General features: G+C 41.2%; 1 protein-coding gene and 1 non-coding gene across 3 annotated transcripts in view; one reads left to right on the forward strand and one right to left on the reverse strand.

Annotated features, from left to right (window-relative positions):
- Commd10 (COMM domain containing 10) overlaps positions 1–14,053 on the forward strand; it is a 120,630-nt gene that overhangs the window by 18,042 nt on the left and 88,535 nt on the right. The gene's annotated exons all lie outside the window — the stretch shown is intronic.
- Positions 876–982, reverse strand: LOC127204851 (U6 spliceosomal RNA). The gene has a single exon (XR_007832539.1). It is a non-coding gene; the product is annotated as a U6 spliceosomal RNA (small nuclear RNA).

Raw genomic sequence — 14,053 nt, forward strand, 5'->3', positions numbered from 1 at the left:
GAGAGTTTTGTTTAATAAACTTCTGGGAGGAGCATTCTCCAGCCATGCGTTGATACTTGTCTTTTTAATTCAGTGTAAAAGATTAGAACTTGCTTTTCTTCCTCCTATGTTGCCTCATCCAGCCTAGATACAAGGCTGTGTGCCTAGCCTTATTGTAACTTGCTGTGCTGGCCCTGGGAGGCCTGCTCTTTTCTGAAGGGAAGCGAAGGAGGAGCTGATCTGGGGCGGGAGAGGTGGTGGGAGGGACTGGGAAGAGCGAAGGGAGGGCAACTGCTGTCGGGATGTAATATATGACAACAGAATAAATAAAATTAGAACGTGACATTTTATAATTGATATTTTATCATATTATTTTGTTTGATATTTTTATTGCATTTCTTTGGAGTACTGAGAACAGATGAGTAGTTTTATCATAAAGGGGACAGAGTATATTTCAACATCTATATCTTTAAACACACAGTGTCACTATAAATGTGTACAGGCGAATGGTCTTTCAGGATTTAAATGCCTCTTAGCATTATTGTCTTTATTTATGAGAAAGTTTTTTATGGTAATCATATCCACAACCGGCTGATATTTCTGCCTCTATTATTACTTCAGTAATTGGCCTGTAATTAAATAAAAAACATAATTTTTCAAGGTATTTGAATTGAGTTTGAGGTTCTGAGCTATTCCAATATAGATTTGAAGCTTCTTTTTACAGGACTATAACTTCCTTGCAATAAAATGCAGGAATGTGAAATGTTGAGCTGCTAAGCTTCAGGACCTCTGTGTACTCAGCCAACCATCTGCAGTGTCATGTGTGTTCATCATCCAGAGGTGTCTAGTTTATTTCTGTCTCTCTATCCTCATCACCTTTATTTATTTTTATTTTTTAAGATATGGAATGGTTCACGGATTTGCGTGTCATCCTTGTGCAGGGGCCATGCTACTCTTCTCTGTATCGTTCCAATTTTAGTGTATGTACTGCTGAAGTGAGCACCCTCTTTATTTTATTATTATTATTTTTTTGTTTTTTCGAGACAGGGTCTCTCTGTGTAACCTTGGATGTCCTGGACTCACTTTGTAGACCAGGCTGGCCTCGAACTCACAGAGATCTGCCTGTATCTGCCTCCTGAGTGCTGGAATTAAAGGTGTGTGCTACCATGTCCGGCAATCCTCTTTATTTTTTAAGACAGACTCTCACCATGTAGCTGTGACTGGCCGGGCTGTGTGGCCCAAGCTGGCCAGCACTCACAGTAATCCCCCTGCCTCTGACTCCTGAGTGCTTGGACTATACTCAGCACCATCCTCTTCTTGGTCACATCACCATAGTTTATATTTGATACTGGAGTGGTTAATATAAACAGACCTGTATAAAGTGCACTCACCTAATGACAGTGACCACTATCTTGGATTGTCTGGTGATCTTACAGGTGACAGTTGGTCTTTTATTGCCGAATAACAACAGCCCACTGATTGAAAGCCACAGTTTGCTATTATTTGTAGATGTTGGGGCAGTCACATTTCTGTGTTGTTAAGAATAACACTGCTGTGAACATTTGTGGACGAGTTTTTGTCTTTCTTTAAAAAGTGTTTTTAGGAGCCAGGCATCATGGTGCATGCCTATAATCCCAGCACTTGGGAGGCAGAAGCAGGCAAAATCTCTGTGAGTTTGAGGCCAGCCTGGTCTACAAATTGAATCCAGGACAGCCAAGATCCACCCCTCTACTCTTAATTTTGTTTTTGTTTTGTTGTTTTAATGATTTAATGGGAGTCCATTTTGTCCTGCCCATATACTCATAGGTGTGGGCTATTCAGTGGATCATGGTTGACCTACAGAGAGTCACACCCTTAGAGAAAATTGATTCTCATCTAGAACCCATCGTCTGTCTTCAGCTAAGGGGGCACTGTGAACCCTTTCCTACTCCATACTATCATGCCGACTGGCTTGATCTTGGCAGATACTGTTCAGGCAACCACGGCTGCTATGAGTTCATGAGCGCAAAAGTCCAGTTATAACTAGAAGACAAGATTTTGCTTCAGTCCTGACATCCTTCTGCCTCCTCCTCTGTGATGTCCGGGGCCATGGTGGGCATGTGATGTAGGTGTCCCATTTGTGACTGAACACTCCACTGATACTTAATTTTTGCACTTTGATCAGTTGTGAGCTTCTGCCAGTGCACAAAGAAACTAATCTGTGGGTAGAAGATATGACTCTAGAGAGGAGTTTGCTATTTTGTCCATTTAGCGGAATAATCATTGTGGCTTCTCCTCTGGGGCCTATGAACTCCTCAGTCATGAGTTTTACAGTACCAGACATACATTTGTTTTTGTGTAGAACGTTTAGCAACTCCCATAGCAGCTGAGCCACTATTGCACTCATGGGCCTATGATGTCATGCTGTTCGCTGTTACAGTTTTCAGAGTTCACCAGCTGGGTAAGACTACAAATACTTTTTCTCCCCTTGCAGCTTGCATTAGTGCCTTTCAGTTCTCTGAAAGCTATCAGAGAAGACTCTTCCTCGTTAGTACCAATTTGATTGTTCTGTGACCTACGATCAATGTGTGTTGTTGTCTTCAGCTGTCGGGTCTTACGATCCCGTTCTTAGGTGCAATCAGGAGCAATGGCCATAACTTGTGTTGTTTTGGCAGTGGTTTAACCAACAATGTGAGGGGAGATACCCTACACCTGGCCCTGGGGTTTTTATCTGTCAACGTATGGCTTCTGAGAAGAGCATCATTCCTGGTGTAGGGTGACTGCAGTTAGTGGACAGGTCCCCTTATGGATGCATGTTTCCTTTTCCCCTGAATATGGACCTAGGAATGGTATCATCGAGCAGCTCAAGCCAAGAAACTCTGAAGCTTCCGTCAGAGCTGTAGCAACTCCGTACTCGGAGATCGGGGAAAGTCAGAAACGTGAATTTCTCCACTATATGGTTCCCTTCTAGAGTCAGAATCCTCTTCTTTTTTAAGTCAAATTCTCCCTGATTTCTGCCTGCTGCTACTCATTTCATCTGTCTTCAAATTGTCATAGAAAGCATTCTGTCTGGGGGGGGGTAATAATTTTTGTCTTTAAGGATTTTTGTCTTTTCTTTTCTTTTCTTCTTTTGAGACAGGGTTTCTGTTTGTAGCCCTGGCTGTCCTGGAACTCATGCTCTAGACCAGGCTGGCCTCGAACTCAGAGATCCACCTGTTTCTGCTTCTGCTGGAATTAAATAAAGTCTGTCTTTAATGGTTTTAATGTACCATGAACTCCTTCTCAGCCTCTACCAGCTCAGGATACCAACAGTGATTTGATTGTTTTAAGCTCTCTCTTACGCTGCTCCCTTTCGGCCACAAATCCATGAGTGGCTTTGTATGTTGCTTATGATAGCATTCAGTTCTTAGAGTTGCCTGTGTGACCTGCAGTCCCCCCTCCCTCAGCCCACTGTCTATCTGGTTGATCTTCATTGCCTCATTGCCCCCATCCGACTCACTCTGAATCCCTCTGACCTCTGACCTCTGGCCTCCGAGGCTCTCCTACTGGATGTCCATATGGCTGGCTCCTTTATCATCTTCAGATATGTGCTTAAAGGTGACATTTATCTTAGACCCTCATAATTGGAAAAACCTTCTATTAATGCTTAGCTCATTTTGTACTATGTTGCTTTCTATTTTACCTGGTTACTTTTAAAATTGTTTGCTTTTGTCCTATGATACAACTCTACAAAGCAGAACTATTTGCTTTGTCCATTGCTGTAGTTTCAGTGTTGTAGTGGCCTTTGGAAGATAGCAGACTCTCAAGAAATAGTTCAGTGAACAATACCCTTGACTCACAAATTGTGCTATTTTGAAATTCAGTGTTTGCTTTTTTTTTTTTTTTTTTTTAAATAAAGGGGGACATTTCTACTTATTGGGGAGAAAAGAACAGTTCAGTGAAGAGGTATGAATTGTACTTTTTGTTTCCTAGTGCTTTTTCCCTTTAATTTTTGTTGTATTTAAAACTCTCTCTGTATGTGTTTCATTTACATTCTGACTCTTGAGTTTTGTTAGAATCTTAGATTCCAGACATTTAAAATTCTCTCTTTAAAAGTGTGAGTATAGGAAGATTGTTTTAGCTTGAAACAGATGAAAATTATTCTAGGGAACGAAAAGGTGATGGATTTAGCTGTTGATACAGCAGTCAATTTAAATGGTTTTAATCTAAGAGAGCCTTAATCAGTCTTATTCAGAACAGAAATGTATTCTCTCCTAAGTAATTGACTGAGGCCAGAACCATTAACAAATTGAATAAAGATTTTGCTAATGCCAAGAACTGTGCTGTTAGCAAGATTGCCCTGATTATGTCATCGTGTTCCAAGATGTGCACTTGCTAAATACGGCTGATGTATTTTTCAGTGTTGCCGATTTTGAAGTCATTAATTGAATGACATTTCACTGTCCTCAGACTTGCACTGTTCATATAGTTTTGACATGGAGCAGTAGCAATTTGAAAATCATTGATGTGTCCTACCAGTGTCTTAAATTTGAATTCAGAGAGAAGTTCCATAAGAGGCACTTTCGACAGTTTGTAGGTCAAGAAGTACATATTATTTTGTTCCCCTGAAAGTGAGACCATGCTGATTCTTGTGTCTAAGACTGAGGATGTAGTTAGGGCACATTCCTAAGATGTGATGCTTATAATAAGCATTTCTACCTCTTAAGACTTGATTTGGTAACATGGAATGCAGAGTACTGAAAGCAGATCCCTGGTTCGGTCGCTTTACTTTTGGACTTTTGCAGAAGGCAGCATGCTCCTGCTGACCTCTGGGGACCACTGAATGGCTGTCTTCCCAGAGATCTATCTGCACAGTATGCTGTGTGGAGGGAGATAGCCGCTTAGAAGGTCACCCCGAGTTCAAGGGCAGCATGGGCTGCATTAGTGAGCTCAGGACAGATCTGCACAACATATAGCAAGACTTCTTAAAAATAAATAACCAACCAAACAAAAAAGAGACTTTCAAGAAGGGTTGAAGTCCAGGAACCTTTTCAGCTTTCTCTTTCAAGTGAATTTGCATTTTCAGAAGCTGGAGCCTTCCAAGAGTGCTGTCCTAGTATAGAGGACCAGGTTTCCTTTCCCTGGCTCTGGTTTCTGTAACTACGACAAATACTCGGTGTCTGCTCAGGTCTCAGCTACACGCCTTTCCTCACCAAGCTTCCTACTCTTACCTCATTGCAGACCTGGATGAGAGTAGTGCGCACTGACTTTGCCACAGCCTGCGGGCTACACTGTCTTCAGATTGCCTCCATCAGACAAATTAGTCCATTACCTTTAAACTCAATCTTACTTAAGCTCTCTTGACAGGGCAGGATGCAGCTAGGGTTTTTTGCTAGAACATCACACAAATGGTCCCTAGCCCAGTCCTGATGGAGTCCCTGTTTTCCCTGAACTCTCAGAAACCAGGCCTTCACTGTACACATTTTTGTCTTCCAAGTTCCCACCAGAATGATCCTTTGAGACTTTTTTAGTCCAGAGTCTCTTATTTCTGCTGCATATGAGAGCTTCCTGCCTGTTCTCTCTCCACCTCCCATCTTATGGGTCTTCACCTCCATTTCACTGGAGGAGTGCTGGGATAACAGACTTGTACTGCTGTGTCATAGGGCTTTTTACGTGGGGTCTAAACATTGCACTCAGGTCTGCAGGCTTGTATGGTCTCGGATTGTTTTCTGGACTACATTCTTTAAAGTGATGCTCTTGCCCATCATTTCTAACCCTCTTTCTACTTGGTTCTCATCACTTAGTACCATACAGTATTGCTTACTTATTAATCGTCAATGGATCTTTTATCCACTTGAATGTCAACTGCAGAAAAGTAGATATTTCTGTGTTAAACTACAAGCCTACAATAGTGCCTAGGGCACAGTATGTCATTATCAAATGCTTGTTGAATAAGTTCTTAGCCCAGTTACAACACAGAGATCATGCCAGAGTTACAGCATCCAGCGGTGGGGAGCGATCCTGAACAGCTTGTTATCAATCAGGGAGTGTCTCCACATCTATGTATCCAGCATCTGTAACTATATTTTTGAACAATAGTGTTTCTTACAGCTTTGACCAGGTGAAAGGAGTCTCTGAGCTATTAGGCATGCTCAGGGAGTTTGTGATAGGTTTGTGATAGGCTGACTTTACGGTGGCTCGTATTTCATTGCCTCTGGGGTGAATGGCATTGTTATAATGTGTGCTTCCCCCCTGTCTCCTGCTCCCCGCTCTGCTCTTGTCTCTCTGTCTATACCCTCTCCATTTACTTGGTAGATGGGTGCCACTGTCATTTCTCTCTGTCTTTTCCACTATGGTGAAAAGAGGTGGCGATTTCACTGTGTGAGGTTATTTGCACAGATGGCTCCTGACTTATTTACTGACATTTGTTTTCCATATGCTTGCCGTCAGTACTGCTACAATTCTTACAGTGTGCGGAATGCCGAATTCCGTTGCCAGCTGACTAGCTGGCAGTTTGAAATGTGACCTCCTGTGCTTTTTGGGGTTGAGGCGTAAGTGTGGAGAGCATTGCCAGCTTTATTCTGCAGCTAAGACTGATTCATCATTTCCACTGCTATTTAAAAGTGGGTAGAAAACTAAGGTGAAAGTGCAGTTTCATAGACATTTTCATAAGTATTAATACTATTTCTTTACATATAGGAATTGCCACTATTCCAACAGGACAAGGTTTTCTCTCTAATTGTAGGCTTGTTGCTTTAGATTCATGCATATGTAGGTAATTGTCATAGTTACCTTCTCTGTCAAGTTGACATGAACTTAATGTCACTTTGGAAGAGGAACTCAACCAAAGAATTGCCTCCATCAGATTGCCCTATCACATGTCTGTGGGACATTTTCTTAGTTGCTAATTGATGTAGGAAGGCCTACCTCACTCCGTGGTGCTGTTCCTGGGCAAGTGGGCCTGAACAAGGCAGAGGGAGCCAGTCAGTCAGCACTGTTCTTCCATGCTTTCTGCTTCAAGGTCCTGCCTCGATTTCTCACCTTAGCTTCCCCGGAGGATGGACTGTACCCTGTAAGATGAAATAAACACTTTCTTCCACAAGTTTGGCCAGGTATTTATCACAGCAACAGGAACACGCCTAGAACAGTAGTATTTAGGAAAAAACACATAAAGTGCTGGCCAGTACAGATTTGTCTAATGCCATGGGTTGTTTGTTTTTTTGTTTATTTATTTATTTGGTTCTGAGGGCAATGGGAATGAAACTTACTTTGTTTGTTTTTTGTTTTCAGTTTAGTTTTACACATCCCTGAAATTAGGAGCCTATCATATACACAGCAGGGAGTGACCTGTATTCCCTGAACTTGATAAAGTAGCAATCATGTCTTACATTATTATTACAGCAGCTTGGCTCTGACTTGGCCAGAACTTTTGATTACTACTTAGTAAGTTGAGTCCTGTCTCCTTATAAAACCTTTCCCTACCGCAGTGCAGCACCACAGCTAGGATAACGGCATGCAAGCAGTCCGGACGTAGAGTGCCTCCAGCACCAGTTTCTCTAGTGTTGTCCTTGTGCACACACCCCGATTCCTCTCCCTGCCCATTTTGTGCATCCTAGACAACCCCAGGTCTGTTGTCCTTGTGTATTGTTTTGTCATTTCAAGAATGGTACATGAGAGGAGTACTGCTGTATATAATATTCTGGGTTGACTCATGGCTCATACTACAATTTTCTGGAGATTTCTTATGGTAGTGCCTTGCATGCCAATCCTTTTTTTTATTGCTATGGTATGGATAGCAAGTAGTTTAAAGACTCCATTATAGAAGGGCGCCTTAGTTATTTCCAGTTTGGGGTTGTTACAGATATTTGTCATGAACATTTGTACATAGGTCTGTGTGTGGACTCAAGTTTTTATTTGTCACAGAAGTATTAAATCATATGCAGTTGTTTTTCCTAAGACAAACGAAAGTGAACATATTGTTTTGCACTCTCACCAGCAACGCAGGGAGGATCTATGTTCTCTGTATATTTGGCAGAGTTTGTATTGACACATTTACTTTAACTGTTCCAAAAGGATGGAGAAAAGGCTCACCTTTGCTTTATTTGCATTTCTCTGTTGATCAGTGATGGCCAGCATTTTGTCTTGTGCTTATTTGCCTTTGTATCTCTTCTCACCTGAGATGTCTCCTCATGTGTGGTGCATATTTAAAAAAATACTGTATTTATGTTATTTTCACTTTTCCCTTTCTCTTTGTTACTCCAATGCCTTCTCTAATTCATGATCTCTATTCTTAAGAATTATTGCTAAACACACACATGCGCGCGCACACACACATGCACACACACAAAAGCTGCAGAGTCCATTTAGTGTTGCTTGTATGTACATGTGTTTAGGACTGACTACTTGTGATTGGCTAGCCTGTCAGGGGGATCATCGCTGGACAAACTGATTTTTCTTCTCAGCAGCTGTTTATTATCTGCAGCTCCTTGTCTAGAGGCAGGGCTGTGGGGGGTTAAATGAGAAATGTCCTCTGTATGCTTTCATACTTGAACATTTGGTGCTATTCAGGAAGGCCGTGGAACCTTTAGGAATTGGAGCGCTGCTAGAGAAAGCACATCACTAGGAGCAGGCTTTGAGAGGTCCTTAGCCCTGCCCCATTTTTAGTTCTTTCTCTGCTTTACATTTTCAGTTAAGGATGTGCTATCTCAGCTTTTTGTGCCTGCTGGACTCTTCTTCCAGAGCTATAAGCCACACCAAACTCTCCCATAAGTCACTTTTGATCATAGTGTTGTAGCAACAAAAAAGAAAGTAATGCAAGAGCCTTGTAAACTGTGCCCCTCATGTGGTCATGTCAGCTGCTGTGGTCACTACTGAGGGCTCGTTTAGACAGCTGTGTGTTAAGATTTCATGAGTCCAGCATTCCCATCATGCTGGAAGTCCCTGTCTCCCTGCCGGCATCATGGTCCTCTGGGTCTTACAGGCTTTCTGCTGCTCCTTCTGTGATGGTCTGGGCTTTCGGGGTACGCCTGCATTGTAGATGTACCATCTGGGGCCGGGTACTGTAGGCAGGCATTGAAGTGAGTTAAATGTCTGTAAATCCTTAGGAAGGCTTAAAAAGAGACTCGAGAGAACTGCTGTAAAAATACTTGAAGCGATTTTGACCTGAAAGGGAGGACTGCAGAGTAACATCTATTTTTAATATCCTATTGGTCAGAGGCGTTGCCAATGCTTTTACACATAGCTTGTTGCCCACAGAGGCACAATCCAGTGGTTGAATCAGATATCCTCAATTTTAACCCAAAGTGGAGAAACTGATGCTTGGAATTGGGTGAGTTGTCAGTAGCAGGGATGTAGGAAGAATGGCCCTTGGACTTTGACTACAGATCTGATCGCGTGACCAGAAAAAATGCTGGCATCCTAAGATGACTGCACTCCAGCTATGTGGTACGTAATCTTTGTCTCTGTCTCTGAAGATGTGACCTGGAAAAGGCAGCTGATGTGATTTGTCCCAAACATGCCTGAGGAAACCAGTTGTGTTGTCTTAGTGGCACTGTCTTTGCCCAGTTTCCTCTGAAAACCTCATCACTTGTCAGCACAGGCCAAGTGTCCCTCATCTAAAATGCATGCGAACAAAAGTGTTCCACTTTACATTTTTCAGATTTGAGGGTATTTGCTTTGCTTTACCAACTGAGCATGTACAGTGTTAAATATATAGTTCAAAATGCCTCAAATTCCAAGCCCTTCTGTGGCATACAGTCATTGAAAAATGACCAGATTTTGAACCATTTTTGGTGTTTCGATTTCTGGATCAGGAATGTTCAAACTATGTTCCTTTCCCTTTTTCAATCAATTTCTAATTTCCTTTGTTGAAGAATATAATAGATATTTCTTTTAAAACCTGGGTACAGGAAAATCATAATTTCTGCCTTTTATTGTCATCTTTCCCTCATTGAACAAAGTATTAGGAGCTCCAGACAGCCTCTCAATGAGCACGAAGGGTGTGTTCTCTTTCATAATTACGTTAGTGTTTGCTTCCTATGTATGATTACTGTGCCTTTTTAGTAAGTGACCTTGATGTACAATCTTTGACTTGAAGTTTGCATTGTCTGATATTAATGCAGTCCATGCAGCCTTCTTATGCCTTTCTATTATCCAACAATTTTAATACTTCTATTTTTAGAGAGCTACTAGTTAAAATTTAGCTGCTTATTTATTTACTTGTGTGTTTAGATGCTAACTTGTGTGTGTATGTGTGTGCGCGTGTGTATGTGTGTGTGCACGCACGTGTGTGTCTTCACTTATCACTCTTTACTGTATGTTTTGAGATAAGGTCTTTCACTGAGCCCAGAGCTCATGGATTGGCTAATAGGCTGGCCAATGAGCTCCAGGGATCTGTTGTCTCTTTCTATAAATCGCCTGCATTTTCCATAGGTGTTGGGATCTGGCTGTCATGTTTGCATGGCTAGTGCTTTACTCACTGAGCATCTCTCCAGACATATTCATTATTTTTTTTTTAGCTTTATAGAGCTAATACTATAATCATTTTTGTTAATTTGGGCCATGTTCAAAATTGTGTTTTTATAGAGTAAATATGTTAATGTGTCACTGACATTTCTACATGGACAAAGGAGAGAGAGAAAAGAAAGTCATCTGTCAACTAACTAATTTGTAACATTTTCAAGTAAGAAGTAGGTTTGTTAGATGCTGAGGGAATGTATTTGTAGTCCTGGAATGAGTTGAAAAAAACATTTAAAATAGCAGTGATTTGTTCTCTATTTTGCTGATATTTAAACCCAGACCCCGTGTAGGATAAGGTTTTGTTAACTTGACACAAACTGGAGTCGTTTTGGATGAGGGATCCTCAACTGAGAAAATGCCTTCATCAGATTGGCCTGGGGGCAAGTCTTTAGGGCATTTTCTTGACTAATGACTTATTTATGTGCCATCAATCTTGGGCTGGTGCTCCTAGGCTGTGAGGGAAGACAGGCTGAACAAGCCAATAAGTAGCACCGTCTACAGCCTCTGCTTCAGTTCCTGCCTCCAGTTTCCTGCCTTGAGTCCCTGCCTCACTTCCCTGGATGATGGGCAGTGAGCTGTAAGCTGTAATAAACCCTTTCCTCCCCAAGTTGCCTTACCGTAGTATCCTTACCGTAACTTAGGAAGCAGACAAATATAGACCCTAAGTTTTAAGTTTGAATATAAATAATACAACAAACTTCCTGAGTATTTTAATGTACAAATGTAGAGTCTACATAGGACAATGTTCTATTTTGAACAGAGGTGATACAGCACAGCTAACTGAAGGCAAAACTCTACACTAAATTTTGTTATGTTCCATGTAATTAAAATATTGATGACAACTATATTTGCTTCTCGTTATGAGTCTCAGAGGACTAATTAGCGTACCATAAGACTTTCACCTTTGTAGAGAGAACGGCTCTCGTTCATATTTGTATCACCAGTGCTTATTTTAGACCCAGCAAATAACATGTTCCAAGCAACGTAAGGAGTTACATCTTTTAGTCTTTCTTTTCAGATATTTGTGTGTTTGATATATACATGGAATTTATTTTGTAGGATAGTCCTTAATTTATAATTTTCTGTAGCTTGTTTATGATCTAATTTTGGCTGTGAATTTTTTATTAGTCTAGTGTAAAAGTGATCTTGTAGCTATCACAGCACATAAACTTTATGCTCTTGACAACCATTTCCTAGTTTTGTGTCATGTTAGTTTTGACCTCTTGCGTTAAATGGTGAATGTTTTCCAGACTGAATTCACCTCCCCCTCCATTTGTAACATGAAAGCAATGGGAGTAGATAGTTTGGCATTTACATTGATGGCTATGTACTACCCAGGTACACTGTTTCTTTCTGAGGCAGGATCTTTAGTTTAGGCGGCTGTCAGGTTCTCAATGGGTAGGAGGATGTCCTTGAGCCTCCTGTGTTTACCCTTAGGGATTTGGATTCCAGAGATGTGCCACACACCAGGTTAAGGACTTACTGGGGAACCCAGGGCCTTGTGCTGGTCAGGCTAGGACACTACCAACTGAGTTACATCCCTAACCCATTTTCTGATGTTGTGTAACATCTGCTGATGACTCTCACTCTTCAATCAGTTTTCCTTAGGTTTTTATTCTCATATGATTTCTGACTTAAAAGTTTTAATCATAATAGAAGAAATATTCACTTGTTTTCACCTTGATCATCCAGTTGTCTCCTTTGTTTTACTTTGTAGTCTATGAGTTGTAGACAGCAAAAGTACCCGTCTCACAATGCTTGTTAGTTTTTTTTTTTTTGTCTCCCAGGTTCACTCAGAGCTTTGTTTTTTCCTTTTTCTTATTTGTCTGTGTTCCTGTACTCTTTAATAATTGCAGTTACTCTTTCTGAAATCTCTCTTTTTTTTAAAAAAATGTTTTAGGATACTGATTGTTGTTTTGTGAAACTTCATGTGAGTGTGTGTGTGTGTGTGTGTGTGTGTGTGTGTGTGTGTGTATGTGTGTATGGGTGTGTGTGTGTGCAGGATGACCAGCACATAGTCAGCAGTTTGCTCAGGCACTTAGATAGCAGGCAGCAGGCAGCAGGCAGCAAACAGCGAAGTACTACATATATTATGGTGATTAGAAAAAGCCTTTAAAGAAAGCAAGGTCAGTGGCTTGTTTGTCTTCTGTTGCCCATGGACTAACAATACAGCTCAAGGGTTTGTTGGCTTTGCCTGTTTGATGTGTGGACATCTGCTTCTCAGTTATTCTTGGTGCAGGTCTGTTTACTGCTTTAGAATGGTCGTGGGATCTGGGAGAATGGAGTCTCAACATGAGGTAAACTAAAGTCTTACCTACTAGACAACTTTATTCAGAGCATCAGACAGTTTATACAGCAACAGTTAAGAAAAGTCACCTGAGCAGGGCAGTGGTGGAGCACGGACTTGGGAGGCAGAGGCAGGCGGATCGCTGTGAGTTCGATGCCAGCCTGGTCTACATAGTGAGTCCAGGACAGCCAAGGCTACACAGTGAAACCCTGCTTCCAAAATAAAAAAAAGTCACCTGAGTATATAATCACAAGGACAAGCTGCACGTGGCGAACATGTTTTCCCATCGAGGCATATAAGCAAATAACAACAGCCAGTTGTAATGAATCATCTAAGGCAAACTCATCCATGTCCACTTCACCTGGGAGGGGCAACAGCACATTCCCGGAACAATCCCAGGTTTTGAAGAAACAGAGATCATAAGACTCTGGTCATTTTTTTCTTGGAGTTTTCTCACAAGCACTCAGAATTCCCCTCACACAACTCCATTCTTGGACAGTGTTCCAACAGTCGTCAAAGCCACAGATACTCTTAATTGACATTTTTCCCCCTGGGGAGAGGATGGTGGGGAACTTCCCAAAATTGGATACAATTGTAAATGTGTGTGCATTGTTAAAAGATAATATTCTATACTTTCCGCTATCAAATGATCAATTCCCAATTAGTACTTTTAGAAGTAAATTTCTACTGTTTTGACAAATGACTCATTTCTTTTTAATAATTTTCCAAAGTAAATATGCATAAGAAACATATCACAAACATATCAGTTTAAAAATTCATGTGTAGTTAAACTTCAAAATCAAATGCATAATAGTTTTTTTCACTAATGATTTAAATTCTAAGTTATATTTTTCAGAATCGTAATGTGTAGTTTTAGCACAGGAAGATATTCATGACTGTACTATGAATGAATACATACCTATTTAGGAACATGCAGACATATTGGAAACTGCACAGCTATGGAAACGTTAGGCCAGGAGATGGCACCAAGGAGATGGTACAGCATTGAACGCTTCATAACTTACTGACATGGGGTGATTCCCCATTGTGCTGATGAGAAACCTGAAGCTTAGAAAAGTCACTTGCTTAATTACAGTCAGCATGAAAATAAACCCATATTCACATTCATAACTGTCAACGAACCAAGTGGCAGATAGAGGGTAGTGCTTATTCTTCACAAAAGATTACCTATTAGGAATGCTTTGGTCAATAGATAGCAAATTAGCTCTCCTCTCTCCGTCCCCACCCCTTCCCCTCTCTCAGTTGGGGTAGGGAGAGGAGAGAGACAGAGATACCAACCAACCAAATGCT

This window comes from Acomys russatus, chromosome 20, assembly GCF_903995435.1.
Source record: "Acomys russatus chromosome 20, mAcoRus1.1, whole genome shotgun sequence".
Taxonomy (NCBI): Eukaryota; Metazoa; Chordata; class Mammalia; order Rodentia; family Muridae; genus Acomys; species Acomys russatus.